Source organism: Battus philenor, unplaced genomic scaffold (assembly GCF_028537555.1).
Source record: "Battus philenor isolate CCGP_79_NKW_IND1 unplaced genomic scaffold, ilBatPhil1.0.hap1 SCAF_8, whole genome shotgun sequence".
Lineage (NCBI taxonomy): Eukaryota > Metazoa > Arthropoda > Insecta > Lepidoptera > Papilionidae > Battus > Battus philenor.
Window position 1 is genome coordinate 15,959,619 of NW_027181748.1, and position 12,624 is coordinate 15,972,242.

Below are 12,624 nucleotides of genomic sequence, written 5' to 3' on the forward strand. Positions count from 1 at the left end.
TGCTCACAAATAAGTCCCACGAGGATGGCAGCGGCGTTCTGTGTACCATAATACCTCAATACGATCACCAACCCTGAAGCCAAGTGTGTGGTAATAATTGTAGTATGTCTCATCATATGTTTAAGGAAGGCCCATGCCGTGAAGTGGGAGTATATGAGCTGAAACCAGAACGATGGACTGGATCAAGAGATATGTTATCCAAAGCTTAGTGAAGGGCTTAATATCAACAGGCCCCGTTATTGAAGCCTCCCGTTCAACTCCTGTAAGTGTGTAAATTTATTATTCATGGGGTCAATATTTTTTTCAGTTTAAGTTTTTTATTTCGTCTTTATAATTTTCTTTATTCTTCGTTCTTTATCATTTTCCACATACCTTTTAAATGTTTCATCTTTTGCCGCAATCCCCATAATATTACAGATACAGTACAATATGTTTATTTTAGTTTTTTTAGGTTTATTTATGTATCACAATTTGATTGTCTTTTTTATGATTTTACCTTCTAAATTTATACATTTGTTTTACTATAATTGTGAGTTTTATTAATTTTGTCTAGATCTTACACGACATTTTTTAGTTTTTATTTTTTTTTTTATTGTTTCTGAAAAGCATCGATATTTCTCTCTTCTGCTATGATTCCAGCTTCTATCTCGAAATCCGTTCAGAGTCCTCCTAATACGAAACTTTTGGTCACAAAGTGCACTACGGGTTACAACCTATGATTAACTAACAGACAATAATTATAATTTCTTTTTACGTATTTGTCTATTCTAAAGTTGTAATGAACCGGCAACCACGTGGTATATACAGTCAACGGAAGATGCTGAATGTAGACCGCTAGCAGCTGGTATTTTTAAAAATTAATAGTATAAGTAGATGTTTAGCTGTGTATGTCCTGTAAATATTATTTTAGTAAAATTGAACTTGAACTACCGTCGTCAACTGCCCTGTGGCTTTATAGCCGGGCTGTGAATCTTCGGATATTTAGATCCGGTGCGCATCTTCGCGGAATCATTAAACCCGCGCCCGGCGGCACTGCGCCGCGCACGACCCGCCCCGCGTGTTTTGAATGATGTCCAACGCACATCTTCATTTACACTTCAGTGTCTTTAATTGTCACATATGAAAAACATATGAACTACGGAAACTCAGTTTCCTTTCAAACTGTGGTAGCCTAGTTTAACATGCTTGCGACTTACGAACTTAGTTACTGTGCTTGATTCTCATAAGGTATTCATTTTGTATGAATTATACCTATATAATGATTTATGATTTTTGATGCACTTTACTTCGGATAAATATTTTCAAACTTTCTAAATTATTACATAAATTTATTGTTTCTTTTTGAATGCGACGGGCTAATAAATACTAGCGGTACGAACGTTACGTCTGTAAGGACAGATGGAAAACAATAATTAAATTTAATGTGTATTCATCTGGATTTAGTAATTTGTACATCGACTCCACGAACAAGAGACTACCTCTTGTTATATATATGTATGTACGATATATGTATGACAATAGATTGACATATACGTTAACTATGTACTGTCCACCATCGCCTTATTAATAAAAGAAAAACCCGACAGGCCAGTGTTCCTTGATTATTGCAAAAAAATAGTAAAACATGTAATTAATGTAAGTAAAGCTAGTATAGATAGTAGCCTAAAATATTTTAAAATAATTACAAAGTAAATAAATTAAATACTATGTAATCTGTGCTAAAATGAAGAATAAAAGAAAATATAAAGTAAAAATAATGTGATAACCAAAAGCTGTGATAGTAAGGAAGGAGGCGAAGTAAAGGAGGCAATGAACGAACGGTAGATAGTAAGTAAAAAAAAGAGAAATTGTAGAATGTAAGTAGAAGAAAGATAGATCATGTGAAGTATGACAGAAGAGCATATAAATAAAAAAAAGTGAATCGTTAAAAGATAAAAACGTCCCTGTCCCGTAAATAAGATAGGGCAAGGAAAGGCCCCCAACAGCGGCGTCCATTAAAAAAAACTGCACTGTCATAAAGTATATTAAATACTAAACTTTTCCTTATGAAATTCCATAAAGTTCCTCAGTTCTCAATTGGTGAAGGAGTAAATCTTCTTTGGTCCGATGGACGCCTACTGCAAGGCATAGGACTCCTTCAAAGATCGCCACGATGACTGGTCCTGGGCTGCCTGCATCCAGCTCTTGCCGCGACCTGAACTATGTCATCCTTCCACCTAATGAGGAACCTTCCCACGCCACGTGGACAGGCTCCTGGTCGCCACTCGAAAACCATTCGACTCCGCTGCCACTGCCACAAGCAATTCTTCAAGCTACATCGGTTGATCTTGGTTCTGCTGCGGAGAATATGCTCCGCCATTACTCTCTGGGTGACATTGAGCCTTCTTATAAGTCACGTCGTAAGTAAGAAGCTGTAAATGCCAAAGTATAAACACTATTTGTGGGATAAAAAATGCTTATTTATTTATTTACTAGGTTAAAAAAGTATAATTTTCGAACACGCCCGAAATATTTTACAACACTCAGCGGTAACACGGTCCCGAGAGAAGTCTTTGAACTAACGTTTTATTGATATTGAACATCCGGCGAGCTTGTCGCGTCTGTTATCAACATAAAACTAAACGTAATCAGGTTGCGTGCTGCGGCGCATGTTGTACCGCGACATCATTGGATAATAAATGGAATAATTTTATTCAGGTCCTTAGTTCTCAAAGAGGTCCATATGGATCCCAAGGGATCTAAAAGAGACTCTACGGGAGTCTATACCGTAACTAAATAATAGGGATTCACAATCTTTCAAGTGGTCACTATATGTAATAAAAAGTACACCTATCGATATACGCAGTTACGTATAAAAATTTGCATGTTCTATACCTAGAGCAACGTGTTTAGATCATGCCTACACGCAAAACAGATATATAAATAAATAAATAAGATTATATATAAAAAGAGTATTTACTGCAAGAAAATTATAATTATAAATAAAAATAAAATGTAAACAAAAGTTGTATACGAGTCAAATAAACTGTGATACTGTAATAATCTGTGACATAGAAAAGATAAAGAGGGAAGGAAAGCGATGCATGAAAGAATATTTGTACGTGAAGACAAAAAACAGGTTGTAGAGTACATAAGAAATTGAGAGGGATGAAAGGAAAATGTTTAAAAAATTTTTTTCCCGATAATGTAAAGTCCCTGACCTAAATATAGCAGAGGTTGAACGAGAGGACCTCGAAAACAACGGCTAATAACTCAAAAAAACGTACAGACTTGCAAAAGCTAGTAGATCATTGTACCTCGATCTTATCTTTATATTTTGGTAGAGTTTAGGGAATATAGCAGAATGTGGCAGGATATCTGCCGGAACTAGCTAAATTTTGAGTGTTATGAGAAAAATGGTTCGGGAATCATTGAGTGGATTCATGGCATTATAAAATGATATAAAAAGAATTTAGGTCGTTAGTGAAATATTTTATAAATCGAAATGTAGGTTATTATTAGGTATGAGTTAACGAAGCCCCTGTGGCCTAATGGATAAGGCATCGGCCTCCTAAGCCGGGGATTGTGGGTTCGAGTCCCACCAGGGGTAAACAAAGAAAATTTTTACGTTTTTTACAAGTTTTCATAGCATTTAATATATTTTTAAAAAAATGTTCTTTTAAAAATAAATATGTTATTACGCAATCGGAACTCAATGCCAGCACTTTGAGCGAATGTCAATCCTGATAATTCCCTCGGGGCGCCAAATCACCTTGCGTCTTAGAGCATTGCCACAGAGTAACGAAATCATAGAGACGTTATTTTTGCAAATGTTTGTATAAAATTGTTTCCTGTCGTACACAGATGGGGTCTATAAATATAGCCTTTGTGATTTCAAGTTCTTTCCGTAATCATACGTTCAATAAATGGAAAATAAAAATTAATTAAATTTTCGTACATTTTGAATTATTTATATAACATAACAACTTAACAGAGCATATGAAGGAGAACATAATAACATATTGCTTGGAATATAAATAGAATTTACCAACATGAGTAGGGCCCGTGTCCCAGCAGACGGAAAATTGTAACGCTATTATGGGAGAGACCATCTTGTAAATTCATCCGATTTTTTTAATTTTTTTTTAATTGTATGTCCTTAGTATATACATATTTTTCCGTTGTCTGTATAAAGCATATAACATATATTTGTCTCTGAATAAGTATGTTATAAATTAAAAAAAAAGTATTTAGGACGACCTTATCGAGGTCCTCGGAAGACGCACCTCTGGGTAATTTAGAGGGAAGGAATATCTCCGGCTGTGGACTTCCTTCGGTTGAAATGATGATAGTCAAATTATAAAAGTTTATTAAACAAACTAACCAAAATATCTCTATGAGTTTGTTGTGGGTACTTCTTAGAGTTAGATGCGTTTAGAACCCGCGTAGTTTAAGTGAAAGGCCGTCGACGTGTATTTCAAAATAGTGTATAAATGTGATCTTACATTATGTTGGTATCACAAGCAACAGTGTAGTCTCTGAAACATTAGATTCTGCGTCGGTAGGGTGTGCAAAAACCTCACGTTTAATGGTGTACCGATTGGGTTTTTATTTACCTCTCCGCCGCAAGTGGCGCGCATTTATATGTTAATCGAGAGCCGGTGAGCACCTCCGGGGGAATTGTTTATAGCGCCGCCGCACCGACGACCCCGTTTTTAATGAATTAGACGATTTATCCGACGCCTTTTGTGCGGAGCTAGAGGAAATCTGCTTTTTATTATGCATTAAGGAAAATTCGAAAGAAAAATCGGTTTTATTCCATCTATTTTAAAATAACAAATTCTTCTACAATTTAAAACAAATTATGTACTGATATAGATCTTATATTGTCACGGATTGTTAATGGAATCAATATGTGTGGGAGAGTTCGGAGTATTAGGAGAAGCTAATAGCTGTTAACAAAGAGATCTAAAAGAACTAGAGCAGTGATTCCCAAAGTAGTCTATATCGACCCCTAGGGGTCTATGACAACCTGCAAGGGGTCTACGTCAGCGAAAAAAAATTTGGGGTCCATGAAATGAAAACGGGGGTCCACGATAGTGGATCTCAACACATACACTGGAAGTACCTATTTACTTACATCATACTGTCTTATAATATCAAAACATTTACATTATTTATGAAAGTACCTATGAAGTAAAAAAATTATTATATATGTTTATAAAATTGTGTAAGTTGTAGGATTTTAAATTAAAATGTGTTTTTACTTTAATTTTTTAACACTAAACTTCACTGCAGTTAGAAATTTACAGGAAATCAATATCAGGTAAGTAGGGGGTCTACCCAACACGAAAAACATGGCAAGGGGTCTACGACACAAAAAGTTTAGGGAACTCTGGACTAGAGGATGATCATTTACTCGCAAGAATTGACGCAGCTACAAATGTGTGCAACACTACCGTGCATAGCTCTTTAGGGTAGAAAATAAAGCAGGCTGGATAAACATGGTGGCGGAGACTGACATATTAGACCACGACCCACAGCCACGAGAAAGACAATAAAAACGAGAAATGAACTCAAAGCCGTTATTTAAAAAAAACGAATGTAACTTAGCAGACTAGCATCAAATGCAACGTACTTGTGGAGAATTTTCTTATATTCGACTAACATCATACCAATACAAACACCTGATGACCGACTAACCCGTATTTGGAAGACTTCGGTCTGTCTGCGAGACAAAGCTAAGAAGGAATATAAAAAAAATTAAAAAAGAATGTTAGAAGAAATAACAAGAATATAGAGTCATTGAGAAGTTATAAGAGAATAAATTAAACAAGAAAATAAGTCCAGTAATAATCTACTATAATAATAAAATAATAAATAAATGTGATACCTTGGGAATGGAGATGAGAGATGAAAGGCAATGAATGTAAGATATTTTAAGGAGAGACAGAAGAATAATAAGAGCTTAGAAATTATAAAAGAAAAATAAAAAGAATATTTAAGCAGGTGTAGAGGAAACGAAAGGTCCCCCAAGACGGAGGCAAATATAAAAAACAGCGTTCCAACGTCTGCACATCAACGACAAGTTTACCTTGTGTCTTCGTTGCTTCATTATTTATATCCAACAACAAGCAACTTCGTCCACACTCAATAATAACTTTAATATCAAAGCCTTTTTAAAAATATGTATCCACTCTACATTGATAAATTTTCAACAATTTCATAATTTTACACGGTCAAACTAACATGTATATATATATATATACCGGCATCCTCTCATTGGCCTTTTTAGTCTGCTGAATAGTCTGAAGTCTCACGTTTCAAATCAGTCAAACAAGGTGGTTGCTGAACCATATCTCTGAGTCTAGTTTTTGGTTAAAAAAATCGCGAAGAACCAATGACATCGACCAATCGAGACATGGCGCGCTTGACAAAATTGCAAAATTTGACGAAAACACGTGTAACTCGCAGATAATTTAACCTTTTGACAAACAGGCGCATAGCAAATGTTATAGACAGACCTACTAACCTATGAAAGAAAAAATACCTGCCTTTCTAATGGCTAGGAATTTTAAATGAAAATTTCACCTTATTTTTTATATCCTATTATATCAATACGTTTGGAACCTCTTGTAGCTTATATTGAAGTTGAAATGTTTTATAACAGAGAAGTTTAAATTGATCATCTCGATCTCATATTTATGTTTACCTGATCATTAATTATTGCGTAACAATAGGTTGTCTTTTCCACCGGGGATCAATGTTAGTGTGTAATGTTAATATGTTAGTGATATTGATATTCTCGTGCTCTCTACAAACATAATATAAATATATAAACCATAGTCTTTGATCCCTGTTTAGTAATGTTTTCATTTTTATTTTTTTTCATTGTTTGACTATAAATCATTATATGTTCTCAGTGAGATAGTTATAAGGTAACAACTGTAACTGATTTTATATTTCTATGCTTATAAGTTTGTACTTTCTTACTGCCTTTTGTTATTGCCTATCTCCAATAAAGTAAATAAAGTAAAGTAAATCCAGAAATTTGTCCATCATATGAGTCCAGGACTAAAAATATTTATACAATGATAGATATTTTTAGTCCCGGACACGTGTCTCGAAGGAGGCGCTCGAAGAAAAATCTATTTCGGTGTTTATCTGAACCGGCCCTTCTCGTTCCATGCCATGAATTAATTGTTTTCTCGTCTGTGTGTGTCGATGTCTTTTCCTTTCACAACACAATTCATATTTTTAACGAGCCTCATTCTGGCCCTGGCAATCCCAATTTACTGTCTCACACGGTATCCTTACGATATGATAGAGGAAAATTCAATTTTCTTAAACCTTCCAATTGTCTTAAACCTAAAGGCAATTAACGGTCTATAGCGATTAGGCAGCAGTGTAGAAATGATTGTATAATTTAGTAAAATCATAAATTATGTTGTTTATATGTATAAATATATACTGTATTAACTGATAAGAAAAATTGTGTAAAAAAATGGCTGTCGTGACTCGCGGCTGGGAGAGAAAAGATCCGTATCAAACAGCGTCTATCCTTCTCCCAACTTTCTGCGCCCAATAGACACGAAAAATATATTGTAAACAAAACACCCAAGCGATACAAATTAGAATTAATCGATATAAAAACTTTGTATCCCTTATATTTGTCTTATAATGGTTTCTTATGGACGGACTTTTTTTCTGTTTATTGTCGCAAATATGTATAAGACAATTTCTCTTCACTATATAGACGTATGCTTGAAAATAAAAAGGATAAAGCGTTGTTCTGAAAACAGAGAAACGACATACACAATAAAGTTATTATTTAAATTGTCGATTCATTTTGAAAATCTATCCTCCCACATTTTTTTATCACTTTGACATTACAAAAAATCTACTGTTTTACCGACCGGCGACCGCAATTGAGGCCGTCATAACACCATTATTAACAGCGCCATCTATGAACTGTCAAGGTTAAACAGCAACTGCTTTACCGACATTAAATAAGCGCGGCAAAATACTAAATTTCTATATTGCAGAACCTAGTTTCTTTACACATATATTTAGAAACATGAAGGATTTATGTTAGTCGACACAATATTTTAGAAGGCAATATAAAATGCGAATGCTTGAACTATATTAAACAGACATTAATGCTGAGAGCATATAGATGGTTAATGTAAGCAATAAAACGCATTTCAATATTTTAGCAGCGCACCTGCCAAGTCTCGGGCGGCTGACTCGATTTTATGATACGTCTGACCAAAATTCAAGTACTCGCGTAATTGTTCTACTGCAAATAAAATTGTTAGACTTCTTGATAAAAAAGTATCAAAAAAAGTTCATGTTCCTTTTTTAAATTAATGTACCGGGTGATTGGATTGGTTTAGGAGCTTTAAAAGGGCAAATAAATGCTTAGTCGATGTGGCGAATACAACGACCGCAGCATAGATACTGGCGCACAACACGAGGATGGCAATATGGAGTAGGGATGAGGAAGTGGTCGTACGAAAGATAATGTCAAAAACTACATATTTTTATATCGTTATGAACAGACAAACAAACAAGACGCCATCAGATAATTACAAAAAAAACTAAAACTGAATTTACAAGCATAAAAAAATTGGATTACTTAAATTTAGTTTGAAATACCTAGTTAGAGGTGTAATTTAGGAAATAGTTTAAGACGGGACTAGTTTAACATAGGTTGGTGTGACAAGAGACAGTGTGACAAGAAAAAACGCGAACAAAAAGAAAATGAAAATGTCAATTTATATTTATATTTTCTATTTGTTTTATTCAAATGTTTACATGTTTTTCAGGCTTAAAAAATTAAATACTACCTGTGCTCTGTGAGTTTAACCAAACCATTTTAATTTTTGTCTAAGAATTTTTTAAATTAAATGTAGCCTTAGTTACTCCATATAACATTAACTACCTACCAGTATAAGTCCCGTCAAATGGTCCAGCTATTTCAGAGATTATCCAGAAAAAACAGACAGACAGAAAAAAAAACTAAAAAAGTTGATGTATGTACCGTATATATTGATATACATGTAGTAAAAATCTGTTATTTTAATATTACAAATAGACACTCCAAATTCATTTACTTATATAGATAAAAAGTGGGTCCGGATATTGTAGATGCCTACGGGGTACGTAAAAGTTCATCTTACTTAAAACATATGAGTACAATTTCATTTTATTTATCAATAAAACATATTATCATATAAGAGACAAACATACTTTAAAACGAAAGCTTATTTTCAAGTGATAAATAGATACACAATAAAATGAAAAAAAAGGAAGAAAAATGTCAAAATGATGTTAAAAGTGTAACCATCGAATTAGGTTAAAGATCCAAATGATTCAAGATAAAAAATAACATGATTAATATTAAAATACCAGCTATCAATTCAACAAACAAACGAATGTTTTCTTCGAGCGGTCTCGATGTATTATCACTCGTGCTTGACGTCCGAGGATATATCAGCTCACCGAATGCAACACGTCGTCAAACGTTTGATGAATCATATGGAGCGGGCATGCGCGCTAGTGACACCTGTGAGAAACGAAATGTTTCAAAAATATTGATCTAGTGATTTTGAAAATACTTCGAACATGTGAAGTAAAATCAATGGTTTTGAAGTAATTAATACGGAAGAGAGTCAACCAATGATAACCAGAGAGCAATAGAGAAAGCTATATCTGGAGTTTCGCTGCGAGATCAAATCAGAAATGAGAAGATCCGCGGAAGAACCAATATCACCGACGTTATTTAAAGAATTGTTCATCTGAAGTGGCAGTTAAGGTTAAGGCAGGGAAACATCACTGGTGCAACCAATGGCCGTTGGCTGAAAGGTTCTCAAGTGGCGATCAACTGGTAGACACTGCGTGGGTAGGCCTCTCACTATGTCGACCGACAACATAGCTAAGTAAGAAAAGGACCAATATTTAGCCACTTCCGAACGTGCAGTGGTAGTCGTGCAACAAAGTGCACCGCCCGTGCGTATGCGGCAAACAATGCTAATTACACAACTGCCACCGTCAAATCACTCAACACATGTTTCACCCCTCCACGGGGCATCTTTAGGAGTTATGTTACACCGATTAGTGCCAAACACAGAGTCAGGCACTCTTACTTAAGATGGACTTCTGCAAGGTAATGCCTGATTCCATTAAATAAAAACATAGTTAAGACTACGTGTAGTCGCGGGACAGGGGCAGCAGAAGGGCGATCATGATGACGATCTTTGAGAAGGCCTATGCCTTGTTGTTGACTTCCATCGTCTGAAAAGAAGACGTAGAAGGTTATATTATGAATTATCATCACCATCATTTTAGGCGTCGGATGTCCATCACTGGGCATTGGTCTCTCTAATTTTATAGATTTACAATAGAAAACATCCAGAGTATTCTGCGGACTTAACAATTTTGTCTATCTTTCTCGTGGGTGGACATTCCATGTGTTTGCCGGTCCGTCGTCTCTACTCCCAGACTTTAAGACCCAGGCTATGTGACCTGTGTACAAATATTTACATTTGCTACTTCTAAAGATAATGACAAAGATGAAATTCATTTATTCAACATTGGAGCTTTTAACAGGAAGAAACTTATTGATCGTAAATTTTAATCTATTTATTTTACTTGACTCTACTCTGCTTCATGAAGTTTTCTTTTAATAAAGTTTAACAATACAGATTTATACATATAAACTCTCTCAAATATAGATTAAAACAAATCAAAACAATCAAGCGACATCACTGCCAAGGATTCCTGTTATTTAAATATTCATTTATTGAATAAAATGCGTTTTTCGTCAATTTACTTTAATAACGCGTTTTAAATTTTGTTAATGGCAGTACAATAATGTTATACGAAATATATACTGACCCTTTGCTGTCGAAACTTTGGTACACCTAGTTTTTTCAAGATGTCTTGTAAATACACCATCAACGTCCCCTATTTTAATGAATTTATTATAATTATTATAAAAATACAATATATTATCATAAATATATTACGTAACTCCTACTCCTACGATAATTGTCTTCTTTAAACTAAATTGTCTTAACTTCGCTTAGCTATGTAATTTTATGTTTATAAGGTATTAAATAAAAAGATATTTGGAATTTACAATTATCAGTTGACTAAAACGCCCGTGACTTTGGAGGAGAGAGAGATCTGCCATTGTTACTGAAATTGTTACATTAAGAATAATGTGCACGAAAATTTCTTATTAGATTCAGTAACCACATGGAAGTACAAGTTTACTTTGCTAAACCATATGCCTAACACGAGACCTATTACCCCAGTCTTCTGTTCTAAAATTTCCAGAATTTCTGCTTCATAATTTCAACTGATATTCTGTAATCCTATATCTACATGTTTAACACGCATCCGTTAATTATAACATTTAATATTTCCCATCAGACGTGGACAGCATTGCCGGTGCGATTTTGTAACAGCAACATCTGGGTCAAAAGTCTATACACAAACGTCATTTGGAAGTTACGAGGCGGAAGTGGGCGTGGTTGAAACATTTATATCCAGCGGCGATATCGACTTGTTCAGTTTTGATGTTATGGAAAATGTTCAAATAGATAATTACGAACGAGTTCATAAATTTCGTTTCAGCATAAGTATTACGAAATCCCAATAATAAAAGTGATTATATCTACAATATTAATTTTAGCTATCGTTTTTTTTAAAACCATAAGGAGTCTACTAGACATCATATCTTCACCGACTCGGGTTGAAGGACAGCCCGGCTTACGCGTGCGACCTTGAGGTGGAGAAGTAGCCACTACACACTACGCTTGTTGCTGAGCTGTTCGAAGTACATGCGGCGTAGGGGTGACTTGAAATGGGAGGGAGAGATGCGGAAAAAGATAAACCTTAGCAAGTTACCAGAGTTCACTTCAGCAAAAGACTGACCACACCAGAAGGTACTGCCGAGTACAGTAGCACGGGGCTTCTTAACCAAACTACTGCGCCAACTTCCAGAGATCTACTGGCTCCGTTTTTGTAGTGTTCCTGTCATCGCACAGGATACAGCTTGGTATATATACAGAATTGTTAAAAAAAGGTTGTATTCATAAAAAAATAATATTTTCAATAGTAATATTCGAGCAGTAGTAGTCCACAGACTATTGAGATTGGCGATCTTTGGTCGCGGATTCGATTCCTGTTGTGTGCATGTGTGCTTACAAATAAGTTTCCAGAGGACAAGCATTAAAGTCCTTTGCGGATCATAATATCACACTGCGATCGCCATCCCACTTGCCAAGCCCAGCAATTTTGGCATATCCCCTCATAGATGTCTTAGAGGGAGGCTTTGCTTAGCAGAGGGCATCTGTAGACCGAAACGGAAATTTCCAACGAAAGATAGTTTCGAAGTGTCAAATCAAATGCCGGGTACTATATGTAGGACTCCAATATTGTTAGTGTTATTTTAATTACAAAATTATAAATTGGAGAAAACATTCACATTATTTGTTTTTCTTCGTCGTTTTGCGATAATTTTCTTAGTCCACAATATTCAAATTATAAAAATATACCTCGCTAATGTCAAATTGCAAAATCCAACAATGATTACACCGCATGTCATATTTCCAAAGAGACCAACAGGGTTTCAGT

General features: G+C 35.0%; 1 non-coding gene across 1 annotated transcript; it reads left to right on the top strand.

Annotated features, from left to right (window-relative positions):
• The first annotated feature begins 3,516 nt into the window (after nucleotides 1-3,516).
• TRNAR-CCU (transfer RNA arginine (anticodon CCU)) lies at nucleotides 3,517-3,589 on the top strand. The gene has a single exon. It is a non-coding gene; the product is annotated as a tRNA-Arg (tRNA).
• The last annotated feature ends 9,035 nt before the right edge of the window (nucleotides 3,590-12,624 follow it).